Source organism: Mus caroli, unplaced genomic scaffold (genome assembly GCF_978045245.1).
Source record: "Mus caroli unplaced genomic scaffold, Mus_caroli_1 scaffold_9, whole genome shotgun sequence".
Taxonomy (NCBI): Eukaryota; Metazoa; Chordata; class Mammalia; order Rodentia; family Muridae; genus Mus; species Mus caroli.
This window is the reverse complement of record NW_028227264.1, coordinates 111,018,060-111,034,832: the sequence shown is the minus strand read 5'-3', so window position 1 is coordinate 111,034,832 and position 16,773 is coordinate 111,018,060. Positions and strand designations below refer to the sequence as shown.

Here is a 16,773-nt window from a genome sequence, read left to right as displayed (position 1 = left end):
ACAAATAACAAGATGAGCTGGGGTGCAGCTATGAGCCTGCTCCCGAGTCTCAGACAAAAACATGAGGTCTACACAGACTCAGAGGGTCTCACTGGATCCCACCACACTGAACTTTCCTCTCATTTGCCCTCCCAGTGAGGATGCAGGAACCAAACTTCCTCGTTCTGAGAGTCTCTTCTTTTTAATGTCAGGAGTTTTTTTCTGTTTGTCTATTATAGTACTTTTAGGTCCCCAACATCTTGAATCTCCTACAGTTTTTATATGCAAACCGTGACATTTTGAGTGATACCAAGTTGAAAGGTGGGGAAAAGGTGAAAAATGTGAGTTTATGATTTTTTCAGAGTTATCTGTGGCTTTACCATATTCTTTAAGGTATTGAAGTATAGTTCCCATGGTAGAGTGAGCACGAACAAGGCCCTGGGCACCACCCCCACAAAACTGTGTATGTGCACATTGCAGATTCCTTAAATGTAAATCAAGATAGATGCAAAAATAAATCCGGACCTGGTAGCACCCATCTGTAATCCTAGCACTCATAAGGCTGAAGGGAGGAGATTGAGAGTCTGAGGTCTGCCCTAAGCTCCAAGGTGAGATTCTATCTCAAATCAACAGGAACATGTGAAAAGTCTGCATCAGGGTTGAGTGATCGCTGTCTCCCAGGGCCACGTTAAAGAGTGGGTAGGTGACTTTTGTAACAGTATCTCTTCAAACCCTCCAAATAGCCCGATTTCCCCCGTGGAGATGTTTTTCATAATACCAACGCATTTGTCAACTCTCTGGACACAAGCTGCACATCTTGCAATGTATTCACAATGCCAGTGACCCGGAATTTGTGCAGACCCCACAGGCTAACTGCTCAGTCCCATGGAATTGTCTTGTACTTCTGCTTTCAAAGGTTCCAGATCAGCACATGTACTCCTGACCAGTTTGCTATAAACTGGAGAGACCCCCTCCCTCCTATAGATAATTTACCATAACTGTTCATGGTATTGATTATTATGTCTACTGGTATATCATAAGGGACATAAGAGCTAGGCACCGTAGCACATGACCTTAATCCCAGCACTCGGGAAGCAGAAGTAGGGGGATCTCTGTGAGTTCAAGGCCAGCCTTGTCTACCAGCCAGCCCTATGTTTCTTAACCACAAACAAAAGGACACAATAACGGATGCAGGTGAAAAACCAGACCAAGAAGTTCATTGAGGGAGGTTTAGAAAGACTCAGAGAACAGCAGCTTCTGTCCCTTTGGAGTTAGGGTCCATTGCCCTCTTGGCAGGTGCCTGTGACCAGCAGCCCAGCAGCTCTGGACCCATCTTTTGAGAGTTTTTTTTTTTTTTTTTTTTTTTTTTTGGTTTTTCGAGACAGGGTTTCTCTGTGTAGCCCAGCTGTCCTGGAACTCACTCTGTAGACCAGGCTGGCCTCGAACTCAGAAATCCGCCTGCCTCTGCCTCCCAAGTGCTGGGATTAAAGGCGTGCGCCACCACGCCCGGCCTTTTGAGAGTTTTTATGATATCATCACCCTACAGGCATTAGTATTCTCCAGTCCCTATCATCTCCCCAAAGAGTGGATGGAGCAGGCATCTGACTGAAGCTATCATCCTTCTGGTAGACCTCCTGCATCCTGAAGCTATTAAAGAAGCCACCAAGAGTCACTTCATCATAACAAGAGATGTTCCGACCACCCAAGAAGTCCCAAGGGACTTAGGAGCTTTGAAATCAGGAGTCAGAGGTACAAACCAAATATTAGAACACAGGATGCTCCCAGCATCTTTATCACTCAGGAAATAGAAGAGTTTTAGGGCTCTGTCAGAAACTAGGGGCTGAGACAAAATACACACACACACACACACATACACATATATACATATATATATGTATATATGTATATGTATATATATGTATATATACATATATATACACATATATGTCCCATGTATGTGTATATCTATATTGTATTTAGCTGGGCAATATTATGTATCTCTATACACTGACATCAAGCCCCTGTGCTATGAATCTGAATGGGGTTCTGCTGCCCACTCTTGGCAGTTCTCCTGGTTTTCTCTACGCCATGTCTCCCCGAAGCAGCAGGAGGAATTTATGTAAAAGGGCTTCACAGAGTTTTCCTGAGAGAGTTGCTTTGAGTTTCTGTTGTCTGCACTGATTATCTTACACGCAATACCTGACCTACTTTATTTCTTATTTCTTGGTTTTTAAAAATTCCAGTCACGAAACAGCCTCCTCCCCCCACCTCCATCCTACCCTGTTATTTTCATAATGGATTTGTGGAAGTCACCATGGAAGCTTTTTTAAGACACATGGGGTTGGGCTGAGCTGTCACCGGGTGCTTCAGAGAGAGCTTCAGGGTGTGGAGGTGGCGTCAAACACCTGGGACAGAAACTTCCACATTCACTGTGCTCAGGAAAGGAAGCCACCAGCGGGGAAGGGAGAGGCTGCTTACTGCTGACAAATCTTAAGACCAAGTACAAGCACTGGGGAAAGGGATTGAGGTACAGGAAGATGGCGTCTTCCAAAAGCAGCCAATGATTATTCCAGAGCATAGAACAGAAACAAGGAGAGTGTAAAACACAGAAGACACAGGAGCAAAGAAAGCAGAACTCAGAATTAGCAAGTCACAATCTGCCCCTCCTTGTGGGATAGCATATCACCACCACTAAAGATTCAAGGGGACAGCAGATTCACTAAGACTCAAGAATGGCTGTTTGGGACTGAACAGAGACAAAACTAAGTCTCCATAACAAACAAGCAGGCTTCAGCCTGCATAGACTAACCACTTAGCTCTTACCTACTTTAGCCCCCATACAAATTTCCTAACAACTGTCTATAGACTTGGTATTTTGTTTTACGGTACTTAATTTATTTTATAGTTTTGCTAACAGGGTTTCACACTATAGCCTAGGCTGGTCTAGAATTCACTATGTATCTCAGGCTGGCCTTCAATTCAAGGGATCCTCCTGCATCAGAGTCCCGAATGCTGAGATGATAAGAATTAACCCCGACCCCTGGTGTAGAGCTGCTGATTCAAAACAGCAGAAATTGGTGGGTTTGGTGATGCAGATTTGTAATCTGAGTTCCTAGGAGGCAGAGGCAAGGAGAGCTGAAGTTCCAGGCCAGTTTAGGCTACAGCAAGACCCTCTCTTAAACAAAGCAAATAAAACAAAATCGAACAGCCTTGAATGTATTCCTTCACAGTTACAGAAGCCAGGAGTCCAAAATGACTCTCACTAAAAATCGTCTCTGGGTAGAACTGTGTCTGCAAGCTCCAGAGAGATCGTCTTTCCCTGCCCTTGCTCTGCGGATACTTGACATCTGTGCCTTGTGGCCACCTCACTCCAACTTCTGCCTTCTTAGCTATGTTGTTTCTCTTCTGTGTCCTCTCTCATGTGTGTTGTCTCCCTTTGTACCCCCTCAAAAGATATGTGCAATGGTCTTTAGGGCTCACCTGTATAATCCAGTATAATGTACCTGTCTCAAAAATCCTTAATATTACCATGGTAATGAAGGGCTTTTGTTGTGGTTGTTGTTGCTGCGGTTTGGATGTGTCCCCTTCCCAGGCTATGGGTTAATGGAGGAAGGAGCTCTCACAAAGCATCTGGGCTTGCCCAGGGTGTCTCCTCTGAGCACTCACTTGCCTTTTGACTTTTCCCCATGGCGTGATGACATGTCACCCTGGAGTTGCCGCCATGCTTGTGAGGCTTTATGGCCTCTAGAACTGAGCACATAAACATCTTTCCTTTTAATTATTTTCGAGACAGGACCTCACTGAGTAGTTCGTGGTAGCCTGGAACTTATTATGTAGACCAGGCTGGCCTCAAACTCAGAGAGATCTGCCTGCCTTGTCTTCCCGAGGGTTGGGGTTAAAGGTAAGTACAACCACTCCCAGCTCCATAAATTATTTCCCTTTATAAATATTCACCCTTTTCCGTGAGACCTGAAGTATAAGTTATGACAAACTGGAAGAGATGCAAGTGAGCTTTCCAAGAATGGGAAGGTCTATTAGATACATATCAGCAGCGGACTGATAGATTTTGTGTGTGAACTTGACACAAACTAGAGTCATCAGAGAGGAAGGAGCCTAGATTGAGGAAATGCCTCCATGAGATCCAGTTAAAAGGCATTTTCTCAATTAGTGACCAATGAGGCAGAGCCTCATACAGTCTATTGTGGGCTGTACCATTCCTCGGATGGTAGTCCTGGGTTCTAGAAGAAAGCAGGCCTGAGCAAGTCACGGGAAGCAAGCCAGTAAGCAGCATCCCTCCATGGTCTCTGCATCAGCTCTGGCCTCCAGGTTCCTGCCCTGCCTGAGTTCTAGTCCTGACTTCTTCCAATGATAGACTATGATCTGCATGTGTAAGCTGAAAAAACCCTTTCCTCTCCAACTTGTTTGGTTTTTGGTCATGGTATTTTGGCCCGTTAATAAAAACCCTAACTAAGATAAGCATATCAAAGCAAAGCAAAAACAACCTCAGTGCTCTGCCGATGGTAAACTCCTGGACTAATCAGAGCTGTTTCAAAAGCTGAAGCAGGAAATCATGAACTAGAGGCCAGCCTGGTCTATCAAGCAGGTTTCAGGCCAGCGTGAGATGTCAATCAGTCAATGAATCAATCATTTAATCAACCCTTAGACACAGAAGTGCTACAGTCTCCTGTTCTTTCTTCCTTTTTGGGTGTGTTGGGGCGACAGGGTATAGGGAAAGCTTTTTTTTTTTTTTTAATTCCTGAACCTGGATGTTTCATTAGGAACAGTAGGTGATGATGATGATCTCTCTCTCTCTCTCTCACACACACACACACACACACACACACACACACACACAGAGATAGTGATTCACTGACCCCTAAACTCCAACTGGTCATGTTGCATATTTTTGGTTAAATATTTATGATCTGTGTGTTTGTGTGTGTGTGTGTGTGAGAGAGAGAGAGACAGAGACAGAGAAAGAATGACAGGGAGACAATATGTGTATGTGTACAATGCATGTGTGTTTATGATGTATGTGCATGGTTGTGCACACATCTATGACACTGTTTGTGTGCATGTCAGAGGACATTTCACTTGATAAAAGAGATTTTCTCTTGTTTCTACTGGGACTACAGGAATTCAACCAACATGCCCAGTTTATGGGCTCTGGGGATGAACCAGGGCTTCATATATGCTGCTAGGCAAACACTCTACTAACTCTATATACCCAGCCAAGAAAAATGCTTTAAAGACAAGTGTACACACACACACACACACACACACACACACACACACACACACACACACACACCAGCAAGAATGACACCAGGAGCAAGAGTCTTGTCAAGACATATAGCACGGCTCTCTCTTGATAATCTCAGAGCCTGTATCCACCCACTGTCTTTTTCCTTAATAAGCCACAGCTTTTCTTGACACGGACTCTCCCTGCAGCTTAAGCCAAGATCCTGGCTGTATCAGAACAGAAGTCTTTGGACCCCTCAGGCAGCTAACAGCAAGGGGCAGTGCCTTCCTCTGGCAGTGAATTTCCCCTGGAAGGGGCTGCTTACCCCATCAGTTGCAGCAAGCTATTGGCTGTAGGGAGGGAGTCTACATCACACACTGTATGATAGATAGCTGTATCCCTGGCCTTTCCCTATTTGCTGCTTGCAATGCCACCCCCCCTACATTGTGACAATTAAATGTCTCCACCTATTATCTCTGTGCTCCAGTGGGAGAGTGAAGGTTGGCAAAAGTACTCCCTGTCTGAACACACCCCTACTCAATGGATGACACCCCAGTCACCCTCTCCCTCTCTCCCCCTCCTCTCTGTTATACAGCCCAGGCTGGCTTCCCTCGCTTCAGCCTCCCAGAGAGCCTGGGACTACACACGTGTGCCACCACGCCTGGAAGAAGAGCTATTTCTAAATCTGGGACAAGAGTCCCCTGGCAGGAGGAGGAGGAGGAGGAGGAAAGCCACCTTCCAGACAAATGCCCTAAAATCTTTTCACCGGAGGCAGTCGGTGCCTAAGGATTCCGTCCAGTCTGTAGTCATGAATCTCCGCTTCAGAGAAGCCTTTGGTTTTTGATGTTTTGCTCTTTCTCTTTTAGGTGTTTCTCACTTCTTTACTGGAAGTACTTGAAAAGCTCCTACTGTACTGACGTAGGGAGAAGAGGATTGCTGTATTTTTGGTACTCAGCAGGGCCATGGCCTGAGATAGACGCAGATGGGAACCTAGAGAAAATCACAGAATGGGTCCCCGACCGCTCCACGCTCAGTGCTGGCCTGCTTCACAGCGTCAGCTGGCGTCCAGCTAGAAAGCGCGTGCGCAGAAATCCGTCTGAACTTTCAGATCTGGGTTCTTTAAAACAAAGAGTGTATTTAGAGTGCCCACGTATGTGCATGTGTGTGTGTGTGTGTCCACATGTCACAGTGTGCAGACGGTGTCAGTGGACAACTTGTGGGATCAGTTCTCGCCCTCTCCCATGGGTGCTGGGTGTTTAATTGACAGTAAGCGCCTCTGTAGGCTGAACCATCCTGCCAGCCCATTTCTGAGGATTTTTTTTCTTTTTTCTTTGTAAATAAAGCAAAGGGCACAGAGGAGCTTAGGAGAAATCATTGGATGTTTAAAAAACGTAGTTATATTTGCTTCTGCACGTTGCAGGCGGGCGGTCTGGAATTCTTCTCCATAGGAAATCCATCCCTTTCTTGTTTCCTCTTGAGGACCCTGTGAGGAAATAGCTTAGCAATTGAATATGAGCTTAAAAAACTTACAAAGCACGGAACCTTCTCTCTCTTCCTCAATGAAGCACTTGTACCTCGTGAACTCCCACAGCAGCCAAATTGAGGGGAGAGAAGGAAGATGTTCTTTTATAATCAGTGCTTAAAATATTTGGGTTAGGGCTGGAGAGATGGCCCAGCAGTTAAGAGCACTGACTCTTCTTCCGAAGGTCCTGAGTTCAAATCCCAGCAACCACATGGTGGCTCACAACCATCTGTAATGAGATCTGATGCCCTCTTCTTACATATAATAATAAATCTTTGGGACAGAGCAAGTAGGGCCTGAATGAGCAGAGGTCCTGAGTTCAATTCCCAGCAACCACATAAAGGCTCACAACACCCATCTGTCCAGCTACAGTGTACTCATATGCATAAAGTAAATAAATAAATCTTTACAAAAATATTTGGGTTAATGTACTTTGTGTTGGCTAACCGTTCTCATTTAAAAGCTGACTTCCTAGGACGGCTGGGTTTCTCCTCCCCTCTCTTCCCAGGATTGGGGTGTCTATGGAAGGAATAGCTTGTTCCTTAGTGGCACTGGAAGGCTGGTGTGCTGTCTATGTGTCCGTGTTCCTTGTGACAGCTGTCTACCCCATCCGTTTGGTGTGGCAGGTTGGTACCCCCTGGGATGCGAGAGGATGCTGATTCTGCTCATGCGTGCATCCTGCTGGCAGTGACTGTAAAGTCTATAGTTGTGTTCTGTTGGCTTGGTGAAGATGTCCTTTCTGACCCCACGGCCGCTATACTCTACAGAATATAATTCTTTAATAATAGGGCTGAAACATTGAAATGATTCCTTGATCTGTGGGTTGCAGAGGGGATATTATTATATTTCCAGGTACAGAGACAGTCTCTCCATGCAGTTCCACCCTGACCGGGAAAATTATCAATGAGCAGTATATATTTTAAAAAGAATCTCCCACCGCCCCGATTTTCAAATATCTCTATCTGTATCTCTAATGCCTGAAATATCCAGTAAGCCATGCTGCTGTGTCCAGACAGGCTGTCTCCACACCTGGCCACTCTCTCCAGAAAGCACAGGCAGGGTAAGTGTAACAACATCCTTCAGGGCTCCAGAACTGTCATCAGAGCACCTAGTGAGTAGCCTTGGCTTCATCTTTCGGTGACCAGCGGCATTAGCCCTGAGCACGAGGCAGCCCCGGTGTTTTGAAGGCCAGGCTCTGCCTTCTCCGATCCAACCACCACAATGTGATAGAAGGCTGTTTTCCGGATACGGAAGACCATTCCCGTTGACCGGATCTTCTGGAGAGCAGGCTGCAGCTTTTTGACACGACCTTTCACCTCCATGTTTCTGAAGGAACACTTTCACTCTCCTCCGGCAACTTTTCCTTGAACAGCTCGACAGTAAACACGGGCACCTGGCTTTCTGTCCTTCTCACTTTCTTCGTTCCTCTTTCTCACTAGGGGGTCATCATTTCTAGCTGTTCATTTAGAGTGAGAAACGTGTGATTACTCCTCTTACCTGAAACCTAGAACACACTGTAGACTTGATAACCGGCCTGATTTCAAAACCTTGTGTCTGGGAGAGCAGAGAGGCCTGAGGGCGGGGGAGAGGTGGTGGTGGTGGGGGGGGGGGGGTCAGGGTGGAACAGTCGGAGCTCACACAGATTTAGCACTTAAGTTAATTCTGTGTGGCTTGAGTGTGTCCCCCTCTGAAATCCAAGTGGCCAATGCCTAGGCCTTTAAGGGGTGATTAGGTCTTGAGGGTTCCTCCCATCATTAATGAGGCCCTTTCAAGGCGATTTCTCACAACACCCAGATCTTCTACCCTTCCATCTTTTGTCACACAGACATATAGAATTTCCCCCCCTCCTGAGACTGTGTTGCCAGCTCCCACCTTGGAAATAGAAATGGAGCCTGCATCAGACACTAAACCTGCTGCCACCTTGATCTTAAATGTCCCTGCCTCTAGACCTCTGAGAAAATAAATTCTCAAAGCATTATCTAGACTAGTTATTTTGTAGTAGTGCACACAGACTCAAATGAAGGTCTAATCACATTTCCCCACCCCCAAGAGATCCATGGAAGACCTCCTTATTAAATCCCCTTAGCACATAGAAACGTGAGAGAGTGGCCATGTTAGCTACTAAATGTTAGTTAGCACCTTTAACAACCAGAGAATGGATAAAGGCAAGGTAATTTCACTTGGGTCAAGGAAGAAGAACTGGGAAGGGGGAAACAGGACCAATTTTTCCATGCCTATAAAGGAAAAAAAAATCAAAGCAAAACAAACAAACAAACAAACAAAACAGGTAGAAACCAGCTTGTATTTTGTATTAGCTAAAGCAAGTTGCAAGGTCCTATCTAACTTCCAAACGGGCCATGATGGCCACCCATGATGTCTACAATCCCCTCTCCACCCGGGAGGCTGGGGGAAAAGCAGGTTTATATGATGCGTTGTGTCCGATCACAGTGCATTGCCTTGGGCTGGGCACATGGCAGCCTGGGACACAAGCAGGATTCTGCATTGGCAATAGAGTAAAAAACAGACACTAGGTTTGTCCTAAGTGTTCAGAAAGAAGCAAGTGACAGAAAGATTGCTCCATCTCACGTTCTTCCACTTTCAATGGAAAGTGTGTGGGGTGAGTGTGTAGGAAGAAAAGGAGAGAGAAAACTCTAGAGAAGGGAGAGGAGGGGCGGAGACAGAGAGGCCCAGCGGCTGTCAGTGGCTGATCAAGGGAGAAGGATAGGGAGAGGCGAAGGGCTCCTGAGTCTGACTTGGAGTCCTCCAAGATCTTCTCCTAGAAAAGCAGAGTTAATGTTTATGCTGAGATGTCAGAGAGACCAAAGGAAAAGAACTTTTTTTTTTTTTTTTTAAAGAGGTGTGAAATGGCATTGCATTCTGGGTGGTCGGTCGGATTAAAGCAGAGCCGACAAGGTTCCTGTCAGGTTGGGCTTGGGGGAGAGGGCGATTCTCCAAGTATGGAAGCAAGAACTTGAGCCCCGGAGAGCAGTCCTCTCTTTGTTCTCCTCTGCGTTCTTCTGACTTTCTCAGCGCAGTTCATAGGTTCTCCTTTTTCAGTTAAAGCTAAATCCAAAAGAATTAGCCTCCTCAGCCACTTCTAGTGTGGTGGAAGATTAAGTTCTAGAAAAATGCTTAGTCATCTCAATGGGCTGCTTCCGGAGTGGGGACGCAGCTCAGCTGAGAAAGCACCTTAGCCTGTTAAGCCGGGGAGAGAGCATCTAGCATCACGTGAGAGCCCCTCCCCACCCCACCCCCCTCGGGCGGTGCGAACACTTGATCTCACCGCTTCAGGAAGACCAGGAGTTTGAAGTTATCCTCACTATACAGTGAATTCAACCAGAGGGTGGGAGGGGGGGAAGATGGAGAGGGAGAGAGAGAGAGAGAGAGAGAGAGAGAGAGCTATTTTGTCTTCTCCGGATTTTATTTATCACCCTTAATTAAACCTTAGGTCCTTAATTAATCATGGGATTTAGAAATGTTCTTGGTTGACTGGTTCGGGAGCGGCTACTGTTTATTGCTTCTGTCCTAACTGTCTCCAGTATCTTTCTTCCCTCTAAGATCCGCCACCTCTCTCTCCCTCTCCCTCCCCCTCCCCCTCCCCCCCTCTCTCCTCACCCCTGTGAATAAGTCCTCCGCTAGACTCCCACCTAACAGCTACCGGTTTTCACACCTATGGAGAGACTTTCTTGGCCTAAGGATTCAGCTCTCTCCCCTCCGGTCTAGTCTGTTTTCTTTTGCAAAGTCATGCTTGCCCGCGGCCGGTCAAGGATGAGTCTATTTGATCAGCGTTGAGATTCCTACTTAGGAATATTTTCTCCTTTACACTGAAGCCTCAGGTTCATCTCCTTTTACCTCTTCCTTGCTGTCCCTTCCCTCCCAATACCTTCAGGTATGTCAGACGGATGGTTCACCAGGATTCTTTGGTCTTGAGTGAACCTTGAGGGCCTGACCCTCCTTCCTGCCCAATCATCAGGTCCACCGCCCTGTCCCTTGGCTCCTTGGGGCTCTGAGCCTCTTCTCTCATCGTCCCTTCTTAGGAATGACTCAGAACTTCTCTCCCAGTCTTACCCATTTCTTCACTGATGAACTCCCCATTGTGCAAGAGTCTGGAGATAATGAGAATGGCCGTGGTCATGCGTCTACCAATGTGTGAGCCTCCGTGCTGAGCGCTTCCTGTAAAACATTATATTTACTCTTCTGGAGAAATCTGCACTGAAGGCGTAGAGCCAGGGACAACGCTGAGGCACCTCCTTTATGCTTTGGGAAATCTCTTAACTGTGCCAGGCTCCTCACTCTACTGTCACAGCACTCCTACATGCTATCTGGATGCTCCTTGGAGAGGAGGTGACTGGGGATGAAGGGAGTTAGGCCGTTTATGAAGCAGGTCATCTCTTCAGCCACACAAGACCACTTGCTATCCTACTGTGAGGTCTTTGTTCTGCTTACATCATTATCTGAACACTCTTCTCCCATAACCACACAACGCCTAGTATTACCTTCTTCTCGGCTGCAAGTGTACCCTGCTCACCTTTCATCTTTGCCCCTTGCCTGCCTCACTTTTCTCTATCATACACACCAGTAACTGACAGTCCCTCTATCTTACTGGGATAGATGCTTTTTCTTGCTATTTTGCAGAACTGAAGCCTGAACCCAAGGCCTCCTTCATACTAAGCAATTGTGAGGTGCGATTGCGTGAGCTACCCTGAGAATGTATTTTTTGGATCTGCCAGCACTCTTTATTAGATTGGTTCACTAGGGAGTGTACAGTCCCTGAAAAAAAAAATAAAATAAAAACAACAACAACAAGAGCCTGGTCTCTAGTCACCACAAATGCTCCACTAATTTATGACTGTATCTCCCCCTTGTATCTGGGCAATCTGTTAATTCAGGGTTAATGAGGGGAAAGCAGAGGCAAACTCAATCTATGCTGACAGCATAGATTTCTGCTATAGCAAGCATGCCCTGCTATTTGTGATGCTCTGTTCAGCATTGTGCAGAAATGCTTACATCCAACGCCATCCTCCTGCCCCACCAAGAGACCCAGCACAGGCGCAGAGGACCAAATGGTGTCTATACTCTGCAGGCAACACAGACCCAAAGCTTGGGTAGTCAGGAACTATTTCAGGATGGAGAGAGAGAGAGAGAGAGAGAGAGAGAGAGAGAGAGAGAGAGAGAGAGAGAGAGAGAGAGAGAGAGAGATTTCATTAATAGGATAAAATTTGTGAAAGTGTTTAAGAAAGAACCTTTCCATCCCAAATATTTCTCAAGGGGATACCATCACCAGGAAGGAGTTTATCCTGTCCACAGTCTGATCCCTCTAAGTGATCATCATTCGCTTCCGAAGCATTTGACTGATAAAGCTATAATAACTTAGAGTAATATAACTAAAAACACTACAAGAAGCCTAGAACCCTGGCTGTCAGCTTGCACGTACCTCTGCACGATGGGATCATCTGATTGAGCAGCTCCCCTTGAGACCCTCAGTAACTGTAAAAGATAAATATTCAGAGGGAGTGGGGAAACTGAGAGAGTTGCCAAACTGACGGAGTGCTTTCTTTAGCAGGCACAAAGCCGTGGATTCTCTCCCAGTGCCACAGGAATCAGCTATCAGTGGCTCATAGCTGTGATCCCAGCACTCAGGGTGTGGAAGCAGGAGATTCATAAATTCAAGCTCATTTTTGGCTATACAGTGAGTTGAAAGCTAGCCTGGGCTACATAAAACAAACAAACAAACAAACCCACACCTATTAAAAACCTTCTTTGAATTTGATACATTTGAGCTAATTCTTTATGTAGCATTAGATAACTATTTACCTTTTCACTCAAAATTCTGCCCCCCTCCAGGACACATGACCAGTGCCAATTTCAACATTTCTGGAAATTACACAATTTGTTTGATAACATATCTGTTTTGTTTGTTTGTTTGTTTGTGTTTTAAAAGGGACGGATGCTACTTCCAGCACTTGCTTACAAACTTGGTTTTTTTAAAAATCAGTTTTGCACACACTGACACACACACACACACACACACACACACACACACACACACGAGGCTTGAGAGATGGCTCAGCATTTAAGTGCACTGGCTACCCTTCCTGAGAACCTGGGTTCAATTCCCAGCCCCCACATGGCAGCTCACAACCATCTTTAACTCCAGCGTCAGGGGATCTGACACCCTCACAACAATGCACATAAAATAAACTGAGCAAATTTTTAAAACTTAAATGACACAAGCTGGTGGTGTGGCTCAGTTGGTAGCGTCCTTGCAGGAAGGCTTAGGTCTGATTCCTCATATCACGTAAGCCAAGTATGGTGGTATGCACTCATAACACCAGGCAGGGGTAGGAAGATAAGAGTTCAAGGTTATGCTCAGCTATGTGAGGAGTTCTGAGGCCACTCTAAAGCCTGGAGAACCTGCCTTCAAACAAACAAACAAACAAACAAACAAACAAACACCAAGATACACGTTGTAGTGATTTTCCTATTAGTCCCCTGTGCTTCAGCTCTGTGTCTTGCTTTAGTTAACTGCCTCCCCCGCCCCCAGCCCCTTTCATGCCTGTTCACTTGCTGACTGTCCTGCTTTCTGAGCCAGATATCTTGTCACTCAGTGGATGGACAGAAACAAACCACAGGGCAGGCTTCTCTTCCAGCAGGTCCCACTTTTGCTCTTAACTTTATGACAATATGGCTTCTGAAGACCTTTAAGTGGTATATTATTAAACCTTTCTTTTAATTCAAAAGGTAAAACAGAACCCATGGGTTTTAGGACGTAACCTTGATGGAGCTCTTGGACTGCTTCCTAACATGTAAGTATCCAATAAATCATTATTTATACAAACATATAGACTGACCACCTATTAAGCAGATAAATAAATATCTAATATGACCTAGAGAACAACTGGAGAAGAGCCACAGTGCAGCTAGACTCAAGGCAAACGTCAACTTCATGACAACTACAGTAACTCCTAAGGACTCTCTTTACAGCATTTCTTTCCAAACAGAGCAGAATTAGAAACAGGGTCCAGCCTGAGCTACATTAGACCTTGTCTTAAAAAAATATTCCTAAACTTAAATTTCTTTAAAAAGCTTTTCTGAAAGCTGGGTCTTGTGGCACAAGCCTGTAATCCCAGCTATTCAAGAGCCTGAGGCAGAAAAGTTATGGAATTCAGGGCCATCCTGAGCAACTTGGAGACCTGGTCTCTAAAAAAGGCAGCTTCCTGATGCATCAGAGCAAAGTCATCGCATAATGACATAGTAAGAAGTGACTCAAAAACACGGGAGGACGGAGCTGTTATTGCTGTGTCACTGTGCCTTTGTGCAAACACATTGGATTTGAACTTAACAACCTAGTGCCCTATCCTGCAGAAAACCAGGAACACAAGTCTGTGGAGGTACTGGCCTCAGAAAGAATGTTAGATCTTCTTTTTGTCAAAGATAGAGGAAGACTTGCCTTATAGGGTAGTCAGTAATACAGACTCTGCTTTGTATTATTCTAGACATTACTAGATTTTCACACATAAAACATCTGCCAGAACTTAGTGATTTATGATTCCCCATGGGAGATTTGAGAGCCATCTGGGGGGAGACAAGGACTCTACAAGGACCATGAACTTGAAACAAAACTGTATTAGAGGCCAAGGAAGAAGAGCACCAAGTAACATGCTCACACCTAGAACCATGCTAACTGGAAGGTTCCAGAAAAAAACTTCTGCTTCTAATGTCCCTAATATTCTGATCTCTTCAATCTAGACACTAGAAAATGAGTGGATTCATCCAGGAGGCATCTATGCTAAAATCCTACTTCCAGATTCTGCACATATTTAGCCAAAATCTGATGGATTTGCGGCCCAAACATTTTTTTATTTTCTTGAATCACAGTGATGAGACGCAGAAAGTGAGTCTGCAGGATGAAACCAGAGCTTCAGACAACCATGGCTTCAAAGGAAAACACAGTTGAGCTGTAAACTACTCCCTCAAGATTTTACAAGGGAAATGAAGAGGAACCATAAAAAGACAAGAGAAATCCCGGCACATTCCTGGGGCAACAGAAAGTGTTGTCCAAACAAGCACTCAGCAGGAAATGGTATTTCTGCTCATCTTGCACTTAGAAAGATGTTATCAATTTTCAGGTGACAAAAGTCATTGAAGGTGGTTACATTTGTATGTTTGTCCTAGTAGAAAAGATGTCTTCTTCCTTGGCCTCTAATACAGTTTTGTTTCAAGTTCATGGTCCTTGTAGAGTCCTTGTCTCTCCCCAGATGGCTCTCAAATCTCCCATGTAGACTCACTAAGTTCTGACAGATATTTTATGTGTGAAAATCTAGTAGCCTTTGGCATAAAGCATACATTATTATTATACGACAGCACAAAGTGTCTTGTTATGAAACCAAAGGACTATTGCACCTCATGGTGGTTGATCATGTTCTTGAATGTACATGATCACTTGTACCCAACTGTACATGTGTGATCAATGGTATTGAAGACATATGATCAATTTGACCCTGTATCAGAGGGATGGAGACCTTATTGATACTTAGATAATCTTGGCTCAGAAGTCATGGTGCCAGGCATCCACAGTTACATGAATCATTCGCCCAGTTAGTGACCTTTCAGGTTCTTTTCCTTCCAAACTGGAAGAGTGAAATTCACACACCACAGAGGGTGAGTTTCAGAAATAAGCCTTTTATAATAAGGAACTTAAGGGAAGAAAGAAGGCAGCTCCTCTGTGCAGCTAAAGGGGTCCAAGAAGACAGACGCCATTGACGATCCAGCCTTGGAGTTAACTGGCCTTACTGGATGGAGGAAAGGGAGTGGGCTGGCTAATCCAGTTCCCAGGTGTAAAAGTGTCTCGAACTTTCTGTCACGTCTTCAGTGCCTTTCCAGGAAAGGCTTACTCCTTCAGGGTGAAAGAGTTTAGGCAAAACCAGAGTCCCTTTCTGGAATTCCCCAGCCTCCGGTCACTGTGGAACTAGTGACATTTTAGTTTAAACACTTCTGGCATCTCTGGCCTCCAGGGACTGGACAGTTTACTGACAGACCCACAGACATTTCCAACTTTTAGCTAAGAAGGAAACAGGGAGGAAAAGGAAGGACAAAGTCCTAACTTGGCCAAGAGGCTCCTCTCAACTGTTAGCAGCTAGAGACTGTCAGTTTTCTTCAACAGGATGATAATGAGTATGTCAGTCACACTCCAGGACAGACCTCATACTCAGGAGAGGTTGGGCAAAATGAATATCACTCCACGTTTATTTTAAGAGAGGAAAGAACATAAAGTTGGATGGGTATGGATGTAGGGAAGGATCTGGGAGGGGTTGGAGAAGGGAACAGAATATCCTCAAAATATAGTGTAGGAAGTTCTCAAAGAATAAATAAGAAGAGAAAAATATAGCTCTCCCCATCCCCGATATCATCCATGACCTCACCTGCTCAGAGCTTCTCATCTCTCAGGTCTCACTTGCTCTGAGAGACTGTTTCCAACCCAGACCTCTCACCCCACACTGAACTGGGACCCTGTTTACGTCACGGAAGCCCCACTTCTCCCAACGTAAGGCTCATCATAGCATGTCAGTGTTTCTCATTCAGCTTGCTTCCAAGTGGGGAAAGGATTATAATCCTGTTTACTCTGGTTCCCTGGAGACTTACCCAGGGTTGCTACAGAAAAGACCCTCAGCAAATATGTGCTATTTGAAAAAAAAATGTAGATTAAGATTTATTAGACCTGAGATATGGTGAGTATGTACGTAATCCCAGTACTAGGGAGGCAAAGAAAACCATAAAAAACTGGTGACTACTCATCAGTTTTAATGTGCCCAAATATTCTCAGTCTGGTTTGACAAGCTTAGAGGTAATAGCTTTTTACATGTAAGAATGTTATCAGCCTCTTGTTTGTGAGCGGTGCTGGGCAGGTGGTGGTGTCTACAAAATGGATGTGGCAGCATCCCACATCATGACCTCTGCACTTTCCCTCAAAACAGAGCCAAATGACATGTGGTAAGATGGAGTCACCCAGGACAAGATCTAGCCTGGAAGC

The 16,773-nt window shown here is 45.2% G+C and overlaps 1 long non-coding RNA gene across 1 annotated transcript; it reads left to right on the top strand.

The window, feature by feature from the left end:
- The first annotated feature begins 12,326 nt into the window (after window positions 1-12,326).
- LOC147002759 (uncharacterized) lies at window positions 12,327-14,908 on the top strand. The gene is made up of 3 exons (XR_015048561.1): window positions 12,327-12,432; window positions 13,485-13,549; window positions 14,622-14,908. It is a non-coding gene; the product is annotated as an uncharacterized LOC147002759 (long non-coding RNA).
- Window positions 14,909-16,773: the final 1,865 nt, after the last annotated feature.